This window comes from Mytilus californianus, unplaced genomic scaffold, assembly GCF_021869535.1.
Source record: "Mytilus californianus isolate M0D057914Y unplaced genomic scaffold, xbMytCali1.0.p SCAF_13, whole genome shotgun sequence".
Classification (NCBI taxonomy): Eukaryota; Metazoa; Mollusca; class Bivalvia; order Mytilida; family Mytilidae; genus Mytilus; species Mytilus californianus.
In genome coordinates, this window is record NW_026262615.1 from 6,766,542 (window position 1) to 6,792,650 (window position 26,109).

The 26,109-nt window shown below is 32.4% G+C and overlaps 1 protein-coding gene and 1 long non-coding RNA gene across 7 annotated transcripts in view; one reads left to right on the plus strand and one right to left on the minus strand.

Moving 5' to 3' along the window:
- Positions 1–26,109, minus strand: part of LOC127723086 (apolipoprotein D-like) — a 205,469-nt gene that overhangs the window by 110,843 nt on the left and 68,517 nt on the right. The window lies entirely within an intron of this gene.
- On the plus strand, positions 11,291–22,378 carry LOC127723093 (uncharacterized). Of its 3 annotated transcripts, none has more exons than XR_007991852.1 (6): positions 11,291–11,710; positions 12,580–12,671; positions 13,992–14,158; positions 17,138–17,251; positions 18,320–18,438; positions 22,121–22,378. It is a non-coding gene; the product is annotated as an uncharacterized LOC127723093 (long non-coding RNA). The 3 variants fall into 3 exon arrangements; XR_007991851.1 differs by having other exon boundaries at positions 11,291–11,593; positions 17,138–17,273; XR_007991850.1 differs by having other exon boundaries at positions 11,292–11,593.

Here is a 26,109-nt window from a genome sequence, read left to right on the forward strand (position 1 = left end):
TGGGAAAAGCTAAAAATAGCACAAATTCAGGTTTAAGGCTCTAAATTTGCAATATGTGACTTTTTGCCAAAAAAAGATTGAAATGTGGTTACTATCATTTCAAATGATCAGTTAGGTCAGACCACCAATTAAAAATCCCTATCTGTTCAACCAAATTTTGCAATTTTCACAGCTTTATAATTATTATTCCTTAAGTTTAACTTCATAGAAACCAGGTATATCCTGAATTGTACATGTATCACCTTTCAACATGCCAATTTTCATCCTACTTTGAAAGACTTATAAAAAAAATCTGACCTTGGGAACACAGGTACTACCAATATAACTCCTGGTTTTCTGTAAATCTTAAATTAGTATACAATGGAGCGCATTAATCCTGAATTTTTAATGAAAACTCATAGACAAGTATATTTTTGCTCAAAATTGTCTAAATATATTTCTCTTTCACCAAAAGTTTCATTTCTGGAAATTTGTTGGTTAGTTTAAGTAAACAAGGACATCAAAAGCACTATTGTGTGTCAGAGTAGGGCTACTTTTACAAACGTTCTAAATTGGAGGGAGTAATTGGTGGTCTGACACCTCAAGAGCAAAAAAAGTTGATCAGAAATCTTTTCTTTTGCTTTATTCTTGATCCTTGGTCAATTTCTAGTAAAAAGATCCTATCTGAGCATAATGCGACTTTTATTACAACATTCGCAGCTCCATTTAAACTGACTGTAATGTATGACTGTAATAGAAAATACTTGAAAATTTCATTTTAGACTACAGAAACATAAACTTTCAATATCAAGATCAGTTTTGGTTGATTTTTCCTACTGCTTTAAAGACTTTCCACAATTTTTACAAAGAGTTTAGTAAAAAATCCAAGGTATTGAAGAGTCAAGGAATATTGACCCCCCCCCCCCCCCCCCCCTTCTTTTCACCAGGTGTCAGTAATGGGACTATTAGTTGATCAAAAGTGCAGTTATGGTCATTAAACTGTTTTTATTTACTATCAGTTAATAAAATTTAAGATAGAAAACTTTCATTTGAAACAATAAATGGGATTGTGGTGAGTTTATGCAGTGTTTACATTAGGCTATGTTATCTGCTAAATACATGGTATGACGCAATGATATAAGGGGTAAATATCAAATAATTTCATTAAATCTTCATGACGACAATTTTTTTTTTGAGTAGTAAACAACCTATGTTTTAACGTTTAATACCACGGAAACAACTTACTGTGCATTCATATCAATTTAGGACATTTTTTAAATGAAATCATATTGTCAGGGTTACACTACCCCTTATGAAACTGAATTGTTTGCCGCAAACTTGCAGCAGACTTGCCGCAAGCTTGTGGCAAACAAAAAGTTTGCAGGAACACAGAAAATTGTGTTTGCAGATGTTTGCCGCTAGCTGCAAACTTCCGGCAAACATTGCAGCTTTTTGCTGCAAGCTTGCGGCAAGTTTGCAGAAACATCAATGTTTGCCGTAAGATTGCCAGAAAGTTAGGATAATTAAGAATGTTTGCCGCAAGATTGCAGAAAACTTTGACCATTTTATATGTTTGCCACAAAATTGCAGAAAACTTTGACCATTCTATATGTTTGCCAGAACATTGCAAGAACTACACAATATTAACTGGGCATGCCTAGTTGGCAATTCCTGGAAGCTAACAATTTGAAATTGTGACTAGGTCATGTTGATTGTGTTTGGAAAATGCATTTCACATATAAGAGATCAAGGAGGCATTTTGGTTCAATGATATCAATATGTAATTTTGTAAGTACAAATAATTCATAGAACAGCATGTTTTGATAAAATAATTAATGTCACATCATACATAATTAAGTAAGCAACTATATATATATGTGTGTGTTTGAAAATCTTTAGCTACATGTATTATAAGTTTGAATTTTGTAATTGATGTACTGTACCATGTTTATTAAAATTAAGTTCAATTTTGTAATGCAATTATTACCTAGCTTTATACCCGATACACACTTAAGATTTATTCTTTTTTCATTTCTTAATTACAGGTATATGATGTCATTTGAGAATGACCCCTGTCCCCTTTGTTTGCAAGAATTCTTTCAATGACTGTTTGTATACAGGCAGGAATTCTTTTAAAAATGTTGCTGTGTAATTTGAAAGAGCTAAATTGAATGTGTCTACACACATGACATTAATATATGTGTAGTTCCTGCAAGTTTGTCGCAAGTTTGCAACAAACATTTGCCGCAAGCTTGCAGCAAACAATTGCCGCAAGCTTGCCGCAAATCTAATTTGCATAATTTTGTTTGCAGCAAGCTTGCCGCAACCTTCATTTGCATGGTAAAATGGTTGCGGCAAGTTTGCAGCAAATGTTTGCCGCAAGCTTGCGGCAATGTTTGCTGCAAACTTGCGGCAAATGTTTGCCACAGGGCTTATTTTTCGGTAAGGGACAAACCATTGAAAGTCTGAAATGGCCTATAGTTGTACTTGACTGTACTGATTTTTACTCGACCAGTCTGAATTGGTCTGAAATTTACTTGATTATACTTGACTGTAGTCTGAACCATACTTAACAGTCTGAACTTGTACTCGACCACACTCGACCAGTACTTAACCATTTTATTTGCGTCTCAGCCATGCTCGACCTAGTCTGAACAATGCTCAAACTAGTCTGAACCATACTCGACCTAGTCTGAACCATACTCGACCTAGTCTGAACCATACTTGACCAAGTCTTAACCAACCGAGACATATTTTTTGTATCTATCTATTGTATTTCATCAATTTATGAACTGTTTTTAACAGCTATTTCCCCTGGCTAGAAATTTGAACAACAATTTGAAATTTAAAATGTATTCAATATGGCATTGAAACAAAAATTTCACAATAAACATAATATAAATTCAACACCATATTCATCAACACTTACATATATATATCACCTTTAAAATAAAAATAAAACAAGCTGATCCAATAATCTTAAAACTGAATTGTGACTAATATTTTTAATGTTATTCAAATTTTTTGAATGTTTCAGATATATTTTATCATGTTTATGGTTACTGGACAATTTTCACCATTTACTTAAGCCTTGTATAGATTTATGGTGTCAGTTGAGTTTAGTTAATAATGCAGTGAACATTTTTTTTATTAAAATATATTTAGAATAGTATATAAAGCAACTTAATAAATTTAAAAGATCACACCTTTGTTTTGTAAAACCAAGAATTTAGTATAATCATGATAATAGAACTTCCGTAGCAATCCTTGATAACCATTTAAAAAAGGAAATGTGTTCCAAAGTTGCAGAAAAAATTTATTTCAATTAAATTTAAATAACTTTTGTCAAAATTAAAGACATGGCATACAAGAAGAACTTTAATAAGGTTTAATCACCTCAGTACATGTGTGTTTTACAGGTAAAAAGAAAGCCCTATTTTTCTTAAACTCGTGTATTACTTATCTAGTGAATTCAAAAGGCCTTGCGATTTAAGTTTTACAGGATGTTGCAATTTTTACTGAATGTTAATTAGAAATTAATTCTCTCTGACCAGGTGTGATCTTTTTAATGAGTTTGACCCAAGCAGGAGGTATTACTTTATACTTTACCACTATTCAGAATTTTTTTTTAATTTATTTCTTTAACTTTTTTATCCTTTTTTGATATATATTATATATAATATATCCAAATAAGAATAGATATATTTCTAATATAAGTTTAAACAATTTCAGTGATTTTTTGGCTGTTGTTAACTCATTAAAAAGATAATTATATAACTTTTGTATGTAACCATGAAACCTATGTAGGAATTTAGGAAAATTTAGTTTAAAAAAAAAACACACATGCCAACCAAGAAGCACCTTAGTAAGGTTTTATTACCCTCAGTAAAGGTGTGGTTTTTAGGTAAAAGAATATTTTTTTTAAAAAAACTCTAAAACTTAAAATTAATACAATTAAATTATTATATAAGATAATTTGGTTTACTATCTCTATTTGATAAATCTGAGAATCATGTAAGGATGTAAAAATATGTTTTTATATATATCTTTATTTTATTGTGGCTGTTATCATGTCAGAAAAAAAGAAATTAATTTTAACAGCTAAAATTAAATAAAAATAGAGGTTCTTTGGTCAAGTATGGTTCAGACTGGTCGAGTATTGTTCACACCTTTGGTCGAGTATGGTTTAGACTGAAAAAATAGGTCGAGTACAGGTCGAGAATGGGTTAAGACTGTTTCAGACTGGTCGAGTAATAGTTCAGACTATTTTCAATGGCAAAGATATAGGTCAAGTACAAATCAGTACGGTCGAGTATGGTTAAGACTGGGGTCGAGTAATGTCGAGTAAAATTCAGACCAATTCAGACTGGTCGAGTAAAAATCAGTACAGTCGAGAACATATATAGGCCATTTCAGACTTTTACTGGTTTGTAGTGTTAGAAAAGCTAAAAATGGCACAAATTCCGGTTTAAGGCTCTAAATTTGCAATATGTGACTTTTTGACAAAAATAGATTGAAATCTGGTTACTATCATTTCAAATGATCGGTTAAGACAAAAAAATCAATTGTTTTCTGATTTTGGGGCTTCACCGCTTTTCGCTTTAAAAAGCAAAAAAAGTTGATCAGAAATCTTTTGTTTTGCTTTATTCCTAATCCTTGGTCTATTTGTAGTAAACAAAAATCCTATCTGAGCATAATGCGACTTATACTACAAAATTCACAGCTCAATTTAAACTGACTGTAATGTATGACTTTAATAGAAAATACGTGAAAATTTCATTTTGGACTACAGAAACATAAACTTTCAATATGAAGATCAGTTTGGTTGATTTTTCCTTCTTTGTCCTACTGCTTTAAAGACTTTCCACAATTTTTACAATAAGTTTAGTAAAAGTATCCAAGGTATTGAAGAGTCAAGAAATATTGAAACCCCTCCCCTCCCCCTTTTTTTTTACCAGGTGTCAGTAATGGGACTATTAGTTGATCAAAAGTGCAGTAACTGTTATGGTCATTAAACTGTTTTTATTTACTATCAGTCAATAAAATGACTTGACATAAAAATCAGTTGTTTTCTGATTTTGGGGTTTCATCGCTTTTTGCTTTAAAGGTGTCAGACCACCAATTAAAAATCCCTATCTGTTCAACCAAATTTTGCAATTTTCACAGCTTTCTAAATATTTTGCCTTAATTTTTACTTCATAGAAACCAGGAATATCCTGGATTGTACATGTATCACCTTTCTACATGCCAATTTTCAACCTACCTTTAAAGACTTATAAGAAAAATTTGACTTGGGAACACAGGTACTATCAAAATAACTCCTGGTTTTCTGGAAATCTTAAATTAGTATACAAAAAAAGTTATATGTTTTTCCAATAGGGTTCTATATTATTAATTGTGTTGCACAATGACAACCAACCCGAGCATTAGGAGTGTTGTTTATTTAATGTTTAGTTTTTTATGTCAAGACGGGCATGGAAGAGACACTTTTTGCATTAATTACCAAAGGATTATGATAGAATATGTTCCACATCTTTGATTTTGGATACATTTTGTAGCTAGGAGAGGAACACATAATAGGTTCATTTTTTCATGATGTGATTTTTTTTATATGGGAGATGATATCTGAGAACATGTATTTGCTTACTATTTGTATGGTTTTATTTATATTACTTTGTGGTGGATCATCAGTATCATAAGTAAAAGATTCTGTTTAAATGTCGAAATTGTTTCTCAGATTAGAAGACATTTAATGGTTTTTAGTAATGACAATGCCTGACATGATGCTTGGGGCTAGATGAGCTAGAAAGTAAACCTCTGTGTTATTTTTTATTAATTCATTGAAAATATCTCCTCTAAAGCTGGTCAAAGCAAACAAGAATTTTGGTCTTTTTTTTAACATTCTGAATGATACTTTACACTCAGAACTGAGTCATCAGTAGTCAGTAGAGATGTATAAAACTAAAGTGTAACAAAACAACCTAGCATCATATTGCTAGTAGCACGAGTAGCTTTGTTTGGTAAATTTGTGCTTTTCTTTTAAATTTGGCTAATGTACAACAAATGTTTGGTTCAAATCTAAATAAAATGCTTTTGTCTCCCTATTACTTACATTGTACATAAAATGGATACTACTTTGACAATTCCTTGTATACTATGGAGCGCATTAAGCAGTCCAGGCGAATATTTTTATTTGTAATATTACTCAAACTTATAATATTACGACAAATAGTAACATTACAGCTCTGTGTAATATAAGGCCTATATTACAAAAAGACGTAATAATCAATATTACGAATATCTGTAATATAGTTTTTCTATATTACGAATATTTGTAATATACGATTTAATGGTTATTTCGTAAATTTCGACTTATCCTCTCATGACATCAAGTTGTCTCTCTGAAAGAAATACATACGGTAATTATTTTAACATAATTTTGACAAACTGTAAATTAAAGATACAAGTACTAGGGCAAAAATGCCACACATGTGTCACGCATGTACCTAAAAACGCATGTGTCACAGGTGTGTCACATGCGTAATACACATGTTTCTTGCCACGCATGTGAATCATGCGTGGTACACATGCGTTCACATGCGTAATACACGCATGTGAATCGCATGTGTCAGAAAAACACCTGTGTCACGCATGTGTTGGAAAACGCATGTGACACATGCGATATTTGCATGTGTAACACATGTATAGTCAAACGCATGTGTAACGCATGTGTTACACAGGAAAATTTTGTTGATGTGAATTTAAGTTAAATTTTTCACATGAATTTACGTTAAATTTTTCATGTGAAATTCACATGAAAAAAAAGTAAATTGTGTCCAAGTTGAAAAAAAATAACATCAAAATTAAAACTTGTTTATTAACATCTAATACCTTGCAAGACATATATTCCATTGAAAATCTTATTTTACTTTTAAAAAAATTATTTTCACATGAAACCCCCCTTTTTTGGAATGATCAATGCATTTAAATGGGGAAACATAATTGGAACCCCCCTTTTATCCTGTGTTGGGACCCTCCCCTTTTAAAAATGGCTGGATCAGCCCCTGATTATCCTTAATTGTCACCATAATAAATGGTATTTTATCCAATCAGCTTAGGAAAATAATCACAGTAAAAAAAGGCAAAGTAAATAAAATTGCAAGGTATCCGGTCGTTCCGTCCCCGAACCGATCCGGCCCTAAGTCGATCCGGCCCAAAGTCGATCCGTCCCAAGTCGATCCGGCCCACGTCGATCCGTCCCTACGTCGATCCGGCCCCATAATAAAATATGAATAAATTATATTGACTTTGGAGGTTTTTGTGACAAATTTTAACAGTATAAATGGAATTTGTAAAAAGTATCGTTGGTGGATGACAACAGGTAAGTGAAGTATTGGAGTACCAGTCAAAGAATTATTTTACATCGATACGAAAATGAGTGTGATAGTGTCTGTTTGTATACAGCTTCAACATATTTTAATATGAAGTTATTTTCCATGATAACTTTGAATGTCATGGCGATTTTTATTTTATTTAATTCACACACAGAATAGCTAAATAAATATTTACAGTCCAATGGAACCTATAAAATTTAACTCATCATAATGACTTGTTTAATCAAATCATTAGTCTATAATTGGTTTGTTTATTCAACAATTGTCTAATGATTGTGAACTAAGGTAATGCCACTCGTAATCACTTAATTCCATCAAATCCTGATTGATTTAATTTCAATCAGGTAACATCAGAGGCTTCTATAATACATGTTTTTTTTTTTGTTTTTTTTTTTGTAATATCGAATATAGTCAATATATTCTTTGAAAGTTGACAATATTTTGAATAGTTGTGTGTAGATAAAAAAACAAGTTATATGAGTATCCATTATTCTTTACTGCAAGATAATAACAAAATAATTACACTGAATGCACATTTTCATTCTCTAAAATATAATATCAGCATTACTATAATATAACAATAAATTCATACACACTAACAAACACACTATCTCTGACACTCGCATTAATATATATATATAACTCTTAAATCATTTACACTAACAGTTACACTGTCACTTACATAATATAAAAGGGGTCACACTTGCAGCACTACAATAACATATACAGTAACTATCATACGCAGTACATATATAATATATAGAACAACTAACAGCACTATAACTGTTCAAGTTGATGAGCTCACCAAGAACAAACGCACTATATTATTCTAAACATAAAGAATACTCATTAAGCATTTACTAAATAAATGTTATATAAACATATAGATTGTAGCCACATATGCACTAACATAATACAAGTCATACAGTTTACTCAAAGTCAATTAAATCACTCGCTGTCAGTGTTTTCTTCTGGTTCTGGGTCTGGCACAGGAATGTCGTACATGTGTCCGACGGCACGAAGGAAGAAGGAGGTGGTGATGGTACTGTCTTGAAGTTGCTCATATAGTGAAGAGAGGCGTCCCTGTGACCGTTGATACTTGGTGCGTTGCCAACGGGCAAGACTCTGTTCATCTACCACTGTGACGCACTTGCCGAAAAATGAAAATTTTTGCCAATTTTTTTTTACCGTACACCTTTTTTAATAAAATTCATAAACATTTATGAATTACAATTAATATATACCTCCATTTTTTTTATTCCTTGTAAATATATTTTTTATTGGGCCGGATCGACTTTAAATATGGGCCGGATCGACGTTGGGCCGGATCGACGTTGGGCCGGATCGACGTGGGACGGATCGACTTGGGCCGGATCGACGTGGGGCCGGATCGACATGAAAGCAATTGCAATAATTGTCAGATATGGGTCCAGGATCCTTAAAAAAAAGTGAGACTAGACTTGTAAAAAGTCTCTCTCTATATATAATTCCTAAAGGGAGTAGGCCAGGGGATTCTGTGAATCATCCCCCTTCCCCCATAAAATGTTCTTCTTATTTGAACAATTAAAAGTTTAATCTTTAAACATTTATTTTAATTAAGATTTTCATTGGTATTTCTTTTAATACATATACACAGGTAAAAGAAGTATGCATTCATATTGGGAGAATTTGGTGTTAATTGCAGATCTTTTGATCTTCACCACTTTGAAAAAAAATGATTTAGAACTTGGAATATCTAGATGTGTTGTGTTGTGTTTTTGTTATTTTTGTTTGAATAACTTTCTCAAAGGTGTGTTACAATAACCTTACATCTCTTTTTATTCCTATATATCTGCCAACTATCTTAGACAAAAGACAGACAGATACACCCAGTAGATATATTTAAGTCTTAGGTGCTTCATACATATTTTATTTAGTATTTTCTTATTTGTAACCCTTGTGTTACAAAAATGACTGATTGTATGTAACATTGACATTGGGTTGTACAAGTGTAAATTTAAAAATTACCTGGTTTGGTAGTTCAAACAAACGTGACCAATTAACATTGTCAATACTTGATTGTTGACCATTCTGATTATCTGTCCAAGTACAAAACTATGCTAACAATATAATACACATGAGCATATAGAAAGTACTTGAAAAGTTTCAGAGTGTTTGGGGTAGTCTGTCCTGTTCAAAACGGCTCATAAGATAAAGGGGAAAGCAACACTATTATCGTGTTTAAATCACGACAAACAATAGTCACTACATACTTTCGTCCCTTTAATTTTTAGGCTTATACAATGTACAGAATAATATACCATTATAACTTTATCCTACATTTCTTCATCTTTGGTGTGGAATAAAAGCAAAGGATATAATTACCTGCTTATATTTTACTTGTGTTTCAAGCAAGCATTTGGTGGGTTGAGAGGGGTTTACTGTAACGGCGGTTATAAACTTACATAGGCGGATCCAGGGTGGGGGGCCCGAGCCCCCCTTTCGTGGGAAAAATTTGGTTGATTATATAGGGAATCACTGAAGCATGACTGGAGCGGCCCCCCTTAGGTCAGTCAGCGGGCCCCCCTTATGAAAAGTTCTGGATCCGCCACTGACTTACCACCACCCACGTGCCACCACATCAGTGTCCTGCAGGCACTTGCCCGCAGGTGGTGTCAAAAGTTACATGTGCTTGTGTTTTTTCAAAGTTCATAAAATGTGGAACAAATGTCCTCAATTTCTCTATTCTATTTATAAGGGGAACATAAATATCAATGATCAGTGTTGGAGCTGGGACTATTGTATAATAGTCTCCATAATAGTCCCAGGTTGGAGGCATTAATGTGATTAATACCATTGTGAGGGTACTACTGGAAAGAAGTTGTTTAAGAATAGATCAACCAAGGATTTGTTTATTGGATCAACGGTGATAACATTTTACAGAAATTTTCATAAGGGGGCCCACTGACTGCTAAAGAGGGGGCCTCCCTAGTCATGCATCAGTGATTCCCGATATAATAGATCAAATTTTTGCCACAAAAAGGGGAGGGGCAGGGTGCTCTAAATCCGCCTTTATGTGCAACACGAACCTCCAAAATACATGGATGAACTCAAGTATTGTGAATGATAAAGTTAGGAACTTTCTGCTCAACATGTGGCAACCTAGGTTTGAGTATACATGTAATTGCCAACTTGAAATTAAGTAAGTAAAACTTTGATTTGATTCGCCATATTGGCAAACATGTGAAGATAAGATCAGGTGAGCTTTTCGTCGAATATCATGAGGAGATAGTGTTAAAAATATTTGCATAGTTCATGAGTTGAAAATTATAAAACAAAATATATTGTTTAACCTTGGACAAAAAGATCAAGTCCAAAACTGGCTGTTATTTGTGTAGGCTACCTTAATCTTGAAGAGTATGCAATTCTAAATCAAGGAGGCGGTAGGCAATTTCCTAATAATATTACAAAAGAACTTGTCACAGATTCTTAACTAAACGTTTATCAGATTAGTAAAATTTCTAATTCACTGACATCTGTTGGACATAGATACTCAAATTGCAGAATCTTATTAGTAATAAAAAAAAATCTGTGTTTTCTGTGACATCATTTTGAAAAATATATGTTTATATTTTATTTATTACACTCTAACTGTATAACATTTAATTCTCCTCTGATTAGAATTTAGAGTAATTATCGTTTGTCAATTTTCCAAACTTCCCATGCCCCCCTCAGCAGAGTTATTTAATTCTGAATGGAACAAAATGTGAATGAGTTATAAATAATATATAAATGATTGAATATTCTTTATTTAGTTTTTCTTTATTCTCAATTCTTCCAGAGACATGTATATGCTCTGAGAATAATGTCTTTGCATGATTCTTCATAAAATTAATTAAGTATACTCAGTTATTCTCTATGATCCTTCTTTCTATATTTTTGCTTTTTAACTATCTATATATTTTTTTTGTGTCCTTATTTAAATCCCCATTCTTGATTCCAGACTAACTCTCATATATATACGTAAATGTACGAAAGCTTGGCACGTCGAATACGGAAACCCGGAAATCTTTTCACCGTTGTAGTTTTTATACTATGACGCAAAATCCATGGACGCTCGTCTGCTGCTGAATTCATGTTTTAAAAGAATGGACAAAGATAGTCAGATAGTTGATACAAAGACCTTTGATTTTTCAAACTGATGGATCAAAAAGTTATTATAAACAGATATATTGAAATGGGTTAGTAACTTACATTGTCGATTAACTGAATCCGGGGAACGAAAGTCAACGCAACGAAAGTGTTTCGTTTTGATGGATTACGTACCAACTTATTGTACTTGGAAAGCGCAATGAAATGTAAATATAATCATGCGCATTTTTAGGAAGATGCTAGTGCTATACTTTTCACGAAAAACCATTTGACTTTATCCATGTCATGCATGTATAAACCCGAAAATCAGTCAAAGATTGGCAAAAACGGAAGCAAGTCAACTCGCTCCATTGCAATTGGCAAAACGCCCCATTATTTTAAAATCGCTCCACTCTTGTTTAGGGAGCTACCATTTGATTTTTATGGGAGAGGGGGCTTTGACGGAATTTGAAAAAATGCGGGACAGGAGTTTTGAGTAAAAAAATAAAAGCCAGGACCGAAAAGAATGAATAATAAACTGTCAGGACAGATATTACAACTAAAAACAATGCAGGATAACTGTTCATAACATTTTCATCCTAGCCCCGCCCCCCCCCCCCCCCCCCCCCCACCAAATCAAGTGGTAGCTCCCTTCATACCAACTTGCTTGCCCCACATTAAAAAAAATCGCCCCACTTGTGAAAAGGATTAAATCCTGTTAAATATACAATGTAGTCCTGCCAACAGTGGCAACTTGCCTAACTTGGGTAAAATCCAAATGAATATAATCATGATAATATATAATAAATATATTATAAACAGATAAAGGTCTACCAACTCGCCCTATATGTACTTTAAAAAAATGAAAACTCATCTACCCAGAATTAAAAAAAAAAATTGAAATTTAATATATGATATTTATTGAATTTAAATGATGTTTCACGTCTTAAAATATAATTGTAGATTCATTATTTACTATTATTTAATTTATGTATTTATTGGAAAATAACTTTATTCTTGCATTAGCTTAGTTATTTGCAAAATAATTGCAAAGAAACCTGTTAATTGTATCATAATCTATCTGATTGTTTTTTAGCCGACTCAAAATCATGCTGTTAATTAGGGCCCCCTGTTGTACATGTACTTAGGAATCGGACACCTCCAGAAGATGAAAGATCTACTTTACATGTACGTAATGTAAATATAAAAATAAGAAAATGTGGTATGATTGCCAATGAGAAAAGAGAGGAATTGGTAAAAGTCCGTGAAAATTCACTTGTTTTCCAATCCTAATAAAACTGTCATATTGTAATGTTTAAATAACCTAATTATTTTCAAAATAAAATCTTGTTTACACTAATGAGAAAAGACAACTCTCCATCAGAGATTAAATGACATCAAAGTTAACAACTAGAGGTCACTGTACCAGTCTTCACGCTGAGTGGCAGCCCAGGCAGCCCAGGCAGCCCAGGCTTGTAATATTGCTCTCGGGCCTGTAAAAATCATATCTACAAGCCAACAGAATCTAACCAAAAATTTTCAAAAATTGAGCTCCGGGCCTGTAGATTTAGCAGTTCATCGTGAAGACTGCTGTTCATCCTTCAACAATGAGCAAACCCCATACCATATAGTCAGCTATAAAAGACCCCAAATGAAAATGACAAATTTGTAAAATAATTCAAACAAGAAAACTAGCAGACTAATTTATATACAAAACAAAGAACAAAAAAAACAAAATATGATACACAGCAACAAACGACAAACTGAACCACTTAATTACAGGCTCCTGACATGGGACAGGCACATACATACAAATATGTACAGGATGGGGTGGGGCTAGACTAGTAGTTTGTGGTGCCGAACCCACCTCCTAAACTGGTATATTGATGTGAAAAGGGCTTAACTCGTCAGATCTATACAAAGTAGAAAGACATCTAACAAAACCACACACAAGACGTGGTGGGTACTTACACATCCCCACAACAAAAAAGACCCAAGTTCAGATCTGAGAGTACTCCCAGTTTCTAACACCTAGTTCAAAGCCAAAAACAAAGTACATTGTACATGTACAATGTATTTACCACCAAACCTTGCCTGGTTTAGTCCATTTCTCAGATACTACCTTATATAAAATAGTCCAACTTTTGGTGTAATTTAAACAACTTTGAATGACTTAAAATTTCAAAGTATCATGATTATTAATAACTTAATCCCCAAAGATTGGCATTATAAATCATGACAGATTCAGAGATCCTGTAATATATACTGTACATGTAATCACTTTTGTTCATCCCTTCATTCAAGGGTCATATGGAATTTATATGATGGATTAGAACATTAATAAAATGATTAAATACTTTTTTGTAGTCATTTTTTTTTCAGGGAAAGTTTGTTGGTCTAGTTTTAAAAGATCAAAGCAAGCCAATTTTGCCAGATCAAAATATTAAAGGCAATTTTGGCAGATACATTGTATTATAACTTCATTTTATTAAACATTATTTATTTTAGCTTTTTCAACGAAAGTACAATTACTTTGAGAAGTAGGAGAAGCTAAGCAACAGGACAGAATTCATTTGAGGCATTGCTTTCTAGATTATATAGTGGAGTCATAGATTGTCCTATTGATTTATGTGGATATGAGGAGCAGTAGTCAATGAATAATTTTGTGATGAGAGGTATGTAATAAAAATGATAACTATGTTTGAATAATTTTTTCTTGTCAGGCTCTGTACATGCAGTTTCGAAGATTTTTTTAAAAGTTTGAGGTCAAAGAGTTTAAAGTTTGATTCTTGTAATGTTGTGGGCAAGTTCGAAAATTATCCATGTTAGAAGTAACAAATTAATTTTTTTTACAGGTCATTTTTATAGAAAATTGCATTCAAAGCTCTCTTAATCGCTTGTTCTTTTTTGTCTAGCCACAACAGTTATGAAGCTGTGACTTAGGCATGCTGTTTTCAATAGAGGCATAGTCGTAAAAAAATTGTTGATATTCATGATGATGAGGTCAGTTTAAGGAAACCAAGAAATAAAACCTTTGCACCTTTTGTTGGCGGTATACCATCTTTTCCGCAAGTTCATTGTTTTCTGTTTAGTATTAAATTTATAATTAAGATTTATTATTACATCGGTGATCCGTTTATTTGGCAATTTATACAGGAATAATGTCACTTTGAAATGTATGAGTTAGAAAGTAAGTGCTATTAAAATTTAGGTTTACAGAAGTTATTCCGTGGAAATATATATTGTTTAATGTAATGAAAATTGCATTGCAAGCAATCCCAAACAGGTCTACATTCTCTTTTAGATTATTTATGAAAATGTTTAAAAGAAAAACCATATTGTATACTACAGCAAAAAAGTTTTGAGGTTGTATATTGCTATCAACTCGTTCGAAGACATTTGGTTTCCGGACAATAACTTCAGTTTAAGTGTATGAATGTCTATGAAATTAGATTTAAAGGTTCAATACCACATAAGGAAGGTTGGGATTATTTTTGGCGTCATGGTTCAACCAGTGTAGGAATTAGGGGCCAAAAAAGGCCCAAATCAAGCATTTTTCTAAATTCAGGACAATAACTTGTTTATAAGTATTTTAATTGCTATGAAATTGTAGAAGGTTAAGTTTCATTTGGGGGTATTTGCCCAAACCATTCAGGAATTAGAGACCAAAAAGGGTCTAAAACAAGCATTGTCAGACTGGCCTATATTATTAATTGATCATGATAAGTTGTTCTCGTTTAGAATACATAAAATATTTGCCTCTGGACATTAAAATAAGAAAAAAAGTCAATCAATTTATGTTTTTGCATTATCAGAATGACTTTGCAAATATATAACAATTAAAGTATGTTGTATCCTTGGAGCTTTTTCAATGACCTAGCATATAAATATAAAAAGATGAGGTATGATCCTCAATGTGACAACTATCAATTAATAGACCAAAGGACAAAGATGTAAACATTTACTGGTCAATGTACAGCCTTAAACAATGAACAAAATCAATACCATAAAGTAACCTACAAGGATGAAAAATATAAACTACATACAGTAATGGCAGACAGCAAACAACATAAGAACCAACTTTCAAAATTAGCCAAAAAGGACTGGATTCATCAATAGGTCTTATAATAAAAAAGGTGCAAAAAACATGTTTTCCCAAACTAAAATATCTATCAGTTTACATTCAACAGATTTAGTGTAACAATGTTTCACAGTTTGTCATTTTATGCAGTCTTAAGAAAAGTATGACTGTGTAATGTCAAAATATTCAATATATCAAAAGGGTATAAAACCTATTTCTCAATGCAAGGATGTACAGACAGACAAGTGTAAAACTTGATGCCCCCTCCGTTACACCAAGGGCATAAAAAAGAGATGCACAATGGGACTATGTCGGAAGTTTTAATAAATTATGAATTACATGTTTATGCAGAAAAAACACATACAAATGTGTGTTCTTGTGTGCAGATATAACTAATTCCATGTCAAAATTCCATGTATGTTTGACAAAGTTGTTGATATCCAAAAAACATTAAAAAACTTTAAATGGGGATTTTCCAGTTTTGGGACAATAACTCAAAATGTGTTCACCAAATGGCAAGAAACTTTTGTGACTTGTTTGTATCTATTGACATAAGCTCCCTTTCGATTTTTATAAATTTAAGATTTTATGTTTCCAAGTTGTGGGGTTATATTCATTTAAAATAGGGAGATTTTCCAGTTTTCAGACAATAACTCAAAAATGCTTACAGCAGTTTTCATAAAACTTTGGTGAATTGTTTATATTTATTGTCATAAGCTCCCTTTTGGTTTTTATTAATTTTAGATTTTATGTTTCAGAGTTATGTGATTTTATTCATAAAAAAGGGGAATTTTCATATTTCAGACAATGCTTTGAGCAGTTATCATGAAACTTTGGTGACTGGTTTATATCTATTAAGAAAACCTCCCTTTAGTTTTTCATGAATGTCTGATTATGACATTGAAAAGTTATTGAACTTTATTCTTTGAATAAGCGATTGGTGTATCATGTGCTCATGGTGCAGCTGTCTATTTATTTTGGGCCAGGTTTTCAAATTGGTCTACATGCAGGGGTTAAAATTTGCATTAAAAAATAAAAGGTCCTGGAGTATTTGAAATTTTCAGTCCAGTGAAAGGTCCTCCATTTTTTTTGTCAACATTGAAACCATTCTGAAGCGTACGAAAGGTATAAATAAAATGTACTTCTAGAATTTTATGTTTGACATCATGAGTACGCATATGACGTCACATTGTTTAGTTGCTAAAGACAATGCAAAATATTTGTTAAATGGTATTTATTTTAATATGCTGCATTAGAAAGTAGATAACTGTATTGTATTTTAAGCTTGGCCTTCATTAAACTTTATTTTACCATAGGGGGATCCAGGGGGGGGGGGGGGGGGGGGCCCCTTTTGTGGTAAAAATTTGGTTGATTATATAGGGAATCACTGAAGCATGACTGGAGTGCCCCCCCCCCCCCCCCCCCCCCCCCTGGATCCGCCTATGGTAAAATCAAGTTTAATGAAGGCCAAGCTTAAAATACAATACAGCTAATTGTTTGCAAAACTCTTTGAATACTTATTATAGTCTTGCATCCACATGCTATTAATAAAGTACTGTTTTCTCCCTTTCAGCTGTACATTGTATTACAACAAATGGACAGAGGAGTTGACTATTGATAGTGACTGATAATGGACTGGAGTAACCTAGGGTCCAATGACTCCATGCCTGACAGTCCATGTGTACATGTATGTCAACAGCCAATTCTAAGTAACCTTAAACATATATATACAAAAGACCTAAAATAATAGTATGTGCATCTATGGGAGGCTTATATGTCACTGTTATCACACAGTGTTGTGTGGCTTCATTACTGATTAGAGACTAATCAGATTATTCTTTACTTTAAATTCAAATATAATGTACATGTACTCAATGATTATGACTTGCCTTCATTAACTTGTAATAATTATGATGCAGGATCCAACAAAAGTATTTTTTTTTACCTACATTTTATGCATCAGTCTCGCTGATTTTTTAAGTACCTTGTAAATGTATATGGATATATGTATGAATTTAGTTGTAATACTTAGTTTTGAGCCTTGCACATATATACATCATTGTACATTGTCATAGAAGTTAAAATTACTTTGATCGCTGTCAGACAATGACAGAGTGTTTTGAAAATTGCTTCATAATGTTGATCAGATTACCTTATTTAATTAATAAAATGTTATTGTCACAGATTGAAATTTTTAGTATTTTATAAATAAGGTCTTACAATGTATGGTAGGATTGTCAATGAGAAAACATTCCATTAGTCAAAGAGGATGTAAAAAAATTTAGGTCACTGTATGACTTTCAACAATGAACAAAACCATACTACTGTAAAAGCAGAAATTTTCGTGGAGGATTTAATTTCGTTTATTTCATGGAAAGAATATATCCACGAAATTAAAACCCCCACGAAAATTTAACCTACATATAATATCACTTCCATTTACTGGAAACCACGAAATTAAATCCCCATGAAATCTTGTAAAGAGACAAAACCACGAAATTTTAACCCCACGAAAATTAATGTTTCTACAGTATATAGTCAGCTGTAAAAGATCCTGACAAAGTGAGCAACAATCCAATCCAGAAAACTAGTGATGTTCCAATTACCATGTGCAGTATTGGTTATAATATAAAAATATCACTTGTTTTCTCTCTCTTTGCCAAGGGATAACTGTATTCCTAATTTATTCTTATTGGAAAGCAGACTGCATCAGGTTAAGATTTTATATGATAATCAAAGGAATTTTAATTTTCAGAATTAGCTCCTCAGATGTAAATGGAAGGGAAGCTATATACATTATATGTTTAAATGAAATTAACAACAGGATTAGATATTGAGGAGATCCTATAGCTACAGTATATATAAATGTTACTGGTATGTATTTGTTACAGTATTTAATTTCCAAATGGTATAACAAAAATACTGAATTCCAAGGCAATTTCAAAAAAAACGTAAGGGTTCCGCAGAACCCAGTGTCTCGCCTTCTTTTGCTGTTAATTGCATCATTTTCTCATCACTTGGCGTCCGTCGTCGTCCGTTAACTTTTAAAAAAATCTTCTCTGAAACTATTGGGCCAAATAAAACCAAATTTGGCCTAAATCATCCTTAGGGTATCTAGTTTAAAAAATATATCCGTTGACCCTGGCCATCAACCAAGACTGCCAATATTGCTAAAAATAGAACATGGGGGTAAAATGCAGTTTTTGGCTTCTATCTTTGAAACCAAAGCATTATGAGCAAATCTGACATGGGGTAAAAATGTTCATCAGGTGAATATCTATCTCTGTTGAATTTTCAGACGCATCAGACAACAGGTTGTTGGGTTGCTGCCCCTGAATAGGTAATTTTAAGAATTTTTTTTTCAATTTTTATACGACCACAAAAAATTATTGGTATCACGTTGTCGTCGTCGTCGCCCAAAGACACTTGGTTTCCGGACAATAACTTTAGTATTAGTAAATAGAAATCTATGAAATTTAAACATAAGGTTTATAACCACAAAAGGAAGGTTGGGATTGATTTTGGGGGTTATGGTCCCAACAGTTTAGGAATTAGGGGCCCAAATAAGCATTTTTCTAGTTTCATGACAATAACTTGTGGAACAGTGTATGGATCTCTCTGAAATTATACTACAAGTTTCCATACCACAAAGGGATGGTTAGGATTGGCTTTGGGGGTTATGGCTCAAACCATTTAGGAATTGGGGGCAAAAAAGTGAGAAAAAACAAGGGTGTCCTGGTTAATGGACAATTACTTAAGTACAAATTACAGTGTAAGTGAGGTAATTCAAATACATCTTGGAAATTTGAATTGAAATTATGACCATAACTGAGGGAAAGATTTTTTTTTTGGAAAAAGGGGTGGGGGGGGGGGGGGGGGACAATTTTTTCTCCTCAAGATTTCAGAAATCAAAATCAAAAAGAAAATCCTTCAAATTTTTTTTTTTTTTTTGAAAAAGGGGATGGAGGTCAATTCGCAACAGCATAGTGTATTACACAAAAGCAAAATTTTGAATATAAATTCAAATCATATAACCAATTCTAAGTTCTTTGACTACAGTTATTCTGTGTCAGAAACCTATTATGTGTCAAATATTGAATTGCAATCCAAATTCAGACCTGTATCAAGCGCGAATATTGTGTCCATATTTGCCCCAACTGTTCAGGGTTGGACCTCTGTGGTCATATCCAGCTGCGCTCGGCAAAGCAATTTATTGGTTATTATCTTGAACATTATAATAGAGATAAACTGTAAACAGCAATAATGTTCAGCAAAATAAGATTCACAAATAAGTCAACAGGATCAAAATGGTCAATTGACCCCATAAGGAGTTATTGCACTTTAAAGTCAAATTTAACAATTTTTTCGTAAATTTTTGTAATCTTTTACAAAAGTCTTTTCCTGAAACAAATGAGACAAATTTAACCAAACTTGGCCATAATAAGCATTAGGGTATCTAGTTTAAAAATAGAACATAGGGGGAAAAATGCAGTTTTTGACTTATATCTTTGAAACTAAAGCAAAAGTATATCGGTTGCATTATTTCATGCATCAATTGTAAAATAAAAAAAATATCAGGTGAGCGACACATGCTCCTTGGAGCTTTTAGTTGGTATTGTAATTTAAATGAGGTTAAGACATGTAAGAAAGGGGCTTGAAAAATGAGGAATTGTGTTTCTACAAGCACTTAGTAATCTAGATCTATAATACTAAAATAACAAGGTCCAATTTGTGAGCCGGCATGACATAAAAATGACGATTCAAAGAATTCAACTTTATTTATAACTTATATATATAGGACAATGGTGTTGATTAAAAATTACACCATTCCAGGCCCATTTGTTTTCCACATAATTATTACTACAGATAATTAACAAGTTCTGGGTCGAAGGGTTCAAAAAGAAAGATTTTGAAAGCAGAGAAAACTGTGCACCTAATGACCAGCATGACATTATTAGATGACAAAACGAAAAATCTTAAAATTCAGGCTAAAAATAAGGCTAAGGTACTTTGCTTCAGTCACAACACCATGATGTCCCGGAGTATTCTAGTATATATTATATATACAGGTAATGTGTAGTACACATGCATGAATAGAGTTAGTTTTCATTATTACGGTAATTTATGTTGATAAAAATGAGAGTATGTAGTATTATTGCCAATGAGACAACTATCCACCAGAGTCCAAATGACTGAATGTTAGCAACTATAGATCACTGTATGAACAGCTTTCAACAATGAGCAAAACTGATACTGCATCTAGCAAGCTATAAAAGGTCCTGAAATTACAGATGTAATACAATTCCAATTTACGTAAAAGACATTAAACGAAAAATAAATATGATAAACAACAACTATTATAATCCACTCCAGTTGTTCACACGATATATATATATATATATATGTAAGTTTGGTAAATCATTGGAGATTAAATTGATGTTATCATTTTTTGCCTGATTGGTAATCCAATATTTGATGTATGCTTTACAAAAAATATATGCTGTTTTTGTCTCGCTTGACGGAGTCAAAAAGCGAGGCATAGGTATGCTGTTTCTGGCGTTGGTGACGACAGCGGCGTCAACAATGTATGAGTTTGTGATTAGGTCTAGTTTATAGTGAACCACAAGTAGTAAGTCAAAGATATTTGGTATGCAGTTGTATTAGTATTGGCACATCTCATAACCATGGAGATTATTTGGCCCCGCCCCCTCAGTTATGGTTTATTGACTTAATTTGAAATTCTTGCTTAGTCTTCATGTATTAGTTTGTGATTAGGTCAGTTTATGGAGAACCACTAGTGGTAAGTTAATTATGATTGGTATGCAGTTGTATAAGCATTGGCATATCTCATTTCCATGGAGATTATTTGGCCCCACCCTCTCAGTCATGGTCTATTGACTTTTAAATTTTTGCTTAGTTTTCATGTATTAGTTTGTGACTAGGTCAGTTTATGGGGAACCACTAGTGGTAAGTTCATGATAATTGGTATGCAGTTAAATACGCATTGGCATATCTCATTTCCATGAAGATTATTTGGCCCTGCCCCCTCAGTCATGGTCTATTGACTTTGAAACTTTTGCTTAGTTTTCATGTATTAGTTTGTGATTAGGTCAGCTTATGGGAAACCACTAGTGGTAAGTCAATGATATTTGGTATGCAGTTGTATTAGCATTGGCACATCTCATTACCATGGAGATTATTCCCCCCCCCCTCAGTTATCATTTATTGACTTTAAAATTTTCTTAGTTTACATGTATTAGTTTGTGTTTAGGTTTTTTAAAGGGAACTACTTATGATAAGTCAATGGTATTTGGTATGCGTTATATTAGCATTGGCACATCTAATTTCCATGGAGATTGTTTAGCCATGTACCTTTAGTCATGGTTCATTGACTTTGAATATTTGCAAATCTTACATGTTAAAGTGTTGCTATTTTAATTTCAACATTTGCATTATCGAAATTACTAAAAAGCGAGACATATCTCTGTGATTACAGTTTTTTTTTTTATTACCGCTACTGTATTCCAAGAGTCTGATGGCTGATAATGTATTACAGGATTTTATCATTCAAGCAACATCTTAGAAGGATAAGTGCAAATGTATGAAGGAAGCCTTGGGTACAAATAGCAATTACAGCAATTACATGCAGGAGAGAACTCTTAACATTACTAACAGACATGTAGTCATTATATGGGAATGGTGTATTCAAGAAATCTAAAACACATGGAATTAAATATCGTGTATATTTTTTCAACCACAAGTACTCTCAGAATATAATACAATTCAAATTCAAATTATTGTGCCAACATGACAATTACAGTCTAAAAATGGAAAATGCATGTATTAAACTGATTTTTATATAAATATTTGAAATAACAAGAATTTTTAGTTTATTGTGCAGCCAAACTTTGAGATCTTCTAATGGTATATGCCTGTTGTTTGTCAACATTTGTCTTCTTTTTGCCTTAACCTTAAGATTGGTGTTAAAATGAAAAACTGAAATAGATATATGAAATAAGAAGGAAATGGTTGTAAATAACAGCAAGACTTTCAATATGGTATATCAAAATATATTTCACAGAACTTTCTATTTCAGTTTATTAATACAATGAGATATGAGGTATAAATAAATCAGACAGCTACACAACAAAAACACATGAAAAGCATTAAGGTGCTAACATACAGTCCTCAACAATGAACAGGTGTCTAAACAATGTCATGATCTACTTAATTAACCAGAGTCTATACCAATCAAAGAGCTGCCATCAACACCAAATTCTTTAAATATTTTTTTTTATTAGGATGAGACTTAGACAACCACTGAAAAGGTTCCTGGCTTGAAACAGGCACAGGAATATGTGGCAGGGTAAAATACTTTTTTTCTTCAAAACTTTCAAAAGAAAAATTGGCATCTTTTGCAAGTAAGACTATTTCCATAATGGGATTGGATTGTCTCATGGCTGATAACCACAAAATGACTTGTACATACATATTAAAAATGAAATATACATTAGTGCATACATATTCTATAAATGAATCACCAATCCTTACATGACTTTTAAAAAAAGTATTGAGACTTGAACATAACCGAAAAAATTCTAGGAGTGAACTAAGGTGACCTGGATATTTGCTTGCCTTCTTTGTTTTATTGCATCTTATCTCTTGCATTGGAGATATTGTGAGTTGGGAGTTGATAGATAAATATTTTTTGTATTGTTTAGGATCAAGAAAGTAAAATATAATGGAAGTATGAACACATAGTCAAGACCAAGAAGAATATTTATATATCAAAATAGAATGTGTACTAGATTAGCATTAACTTATCTAAAATATGCTCAAATACTGTGAATTTGTGTGATTGATGCTCAATTCACCTTAATTTCATTTTGCCTGTGTATATATAGAGAAAACACATGTATAACGCATGTGTTAGAAAAATGTGTTAGAAATTGCATGTAATTCACATGAGAACTGAGAAACATGTCAACAATCATGGTAATTGGACAAATAGGAGGACATTTTGAAAAATATTTAATACAGGCACCATGCCTTTTACATGTAGTAATCACGCATGTATCACAGGTGTATTTCCTTACGCATGTGCTTCACATGTGAAACGCATGATCACATGTGTGTATCATGCGTATCACATGTGTTTTTCACACATGTGTCACATGCGTGGCATGAAACGTCTCTTTCACATGCGTGTGACACGCAAGTGAAACGCATGTGTCACGCATGTACACATGTGTGGCATTTTTGCCAGTGTATAATATACAAAATGACGATACAAAAGAATCTCAAAGATAAATTTTGGACATATAAATTGAAATCAATTGTTGGAAATAATGGTTATGTAGCAGATAATTTCCAACTTGATATATATTTGATGTTTTTTTATTAACGACAGGTGATGCATTTATATACCACTAATTATTGTGTTAGTTGTCTTTAAATGAAACATGCATCCTACCTTGTTCCAATTTAGTTGACACATAGAGTTTACAGACGGACATCGAGCAGGTCTTAATATTTGCCCACATATAGTGCCTATATAAAACAAGCATATAACTTACTTATAGGAGAACATTTCCTGATCTACCAGTGTATCAGTCGAAATGTAAAGATACAGTTGAAATAGATATCTCGAGTATACAATCTTACTAATGCACGTACAATCTATCTTTCCTAAAAACATGAAACGACATTTGTCTTTTTCCGTGTTTGCATCTCATTATTCAACCTTTATTATGATGATACATGTAATTATGTGTTCATTCATTTTGCAAACTTGAGCAATCAAAACTTGTACGGACTTTTAACTCTAGATTGAAGTCGGTAATAATACAGCACATAAAAAGAAGATCAAATGAAACCATATTAATAAAAAAAAAAAAAATTGTTTTGCACTCAGATGCTCCGGTAAACTATTGTTACTCCATTCACTACAAAAGTCAAAAAGTCTGAAAAGACCAGTTTTTGTCTGAATTTGCATGAATTTTTACTCGACATTCTTAATTTGTCTGAATAATTTTTAAAAATTCTTGACATAGTATGAATTTGTCTAATAAGGTTCTTGATTTTTCTTGACAAGTGTCTTGACAGTATGAACATTGTCTTAAAATTTCTCGACACTTCCTGTATCATCTGATAAGAGTCTGGATTAGTCTCGACCAATTCTTGACTGTCTTAAATTTGTCTCGATCTGTCTTGACATATTCTTGACATTCTTAATAATGTCTGAATATGTCTCGACATATTCTTGACATTCTAAATAATGTCTGAATATGTCTCGACACATTCTTGACAGTCTTAAATATGTCTTGACACTATCTCAATAAAAGTCGAAGGTATTGACAAACAGCATTTAGATTTTTGCCGTTCGCAAAACTGCCAGTCAAATTTGCTTTACTAAAATAGGTGTCTTGTATCTCTTTTGGACCCCACAATTCATCTTTTGGGTTTGTGTGGCTAAAAAAAGAGGGGGGGGGGGGGGGGGCTTTCGTTTAGGTCAAAAAATTTGTTCCCATCTTGATTCAAAAACCTTATTCATTTTTTAGAATAACCCCAAAACATTTTTTATTCAAATTTGTGTGTTGAATTTTATAATTTTTTATCAAAAATAAAATATTTGTGATAACTCCTTCCTGAAAAGAAAAAAATGTTTAGATCTATATTATGCATGTCTGTTTGAGAACCATTTCATAAGACCGATGATTTCTATAGAAATCATTGATGGGACCCATTATAAATACATTTTTTTTATTATTCCTGGAGTAGATAATAATTTTCTTTTAATCTTTGGGAATTATTCAATTTGTTTTTATGTTAAAATAATTAACTTCATAATTTTGATGAAGAAAATCCATTTCAATTCAATTTTTTTTCATCAAAATGATGATTTCATTTTCATCTATCAACAAAGTGGCATGGTCGGTCAACTGATAAGTTGTATGGCTGATTACAGGTAAAGCAATAACTTCTATTTGACAGTTGCTGTACTCTGGGGTGTGGAATACCTTAATTTTATGGGGAACATCCTGTCCATGTGTAATACTTAATATATTCCAACAGATGACATTACACAAATTTTTCTTCTGTTAAATGAATGATTTGTATATCATCATAATTTGCTATTTATATAAACCACATTTTGGTATAATAATTATTTACCTTATCAACATTGAATATTATGAATGTAGAATGAAATATGTCTACAGTATGATTGGTTTGAATCATTTAATTTATAAGATTTAGGAATCAAAATTTGTAATTATTTAAAAACCCACATTGAAATTGTTTTATATCAACACACCTACATTTAAATTATTTTATACTTTAGATTTCATAGCCATATTTGCATTTGTAAAAATATTTATATACCAAAATTTTCAATTATTTTACATGCCCAACTTTTATTTTTGTTGTAAAGAAGTGTAACTTGAAACAACAGTATATCATATAAAGAGAAACAAAGATTAAAGTTATATCATGAATATTGGTCATGATTTGTAAAACTCAGAACTGTCAAGTAAATTTAAGACA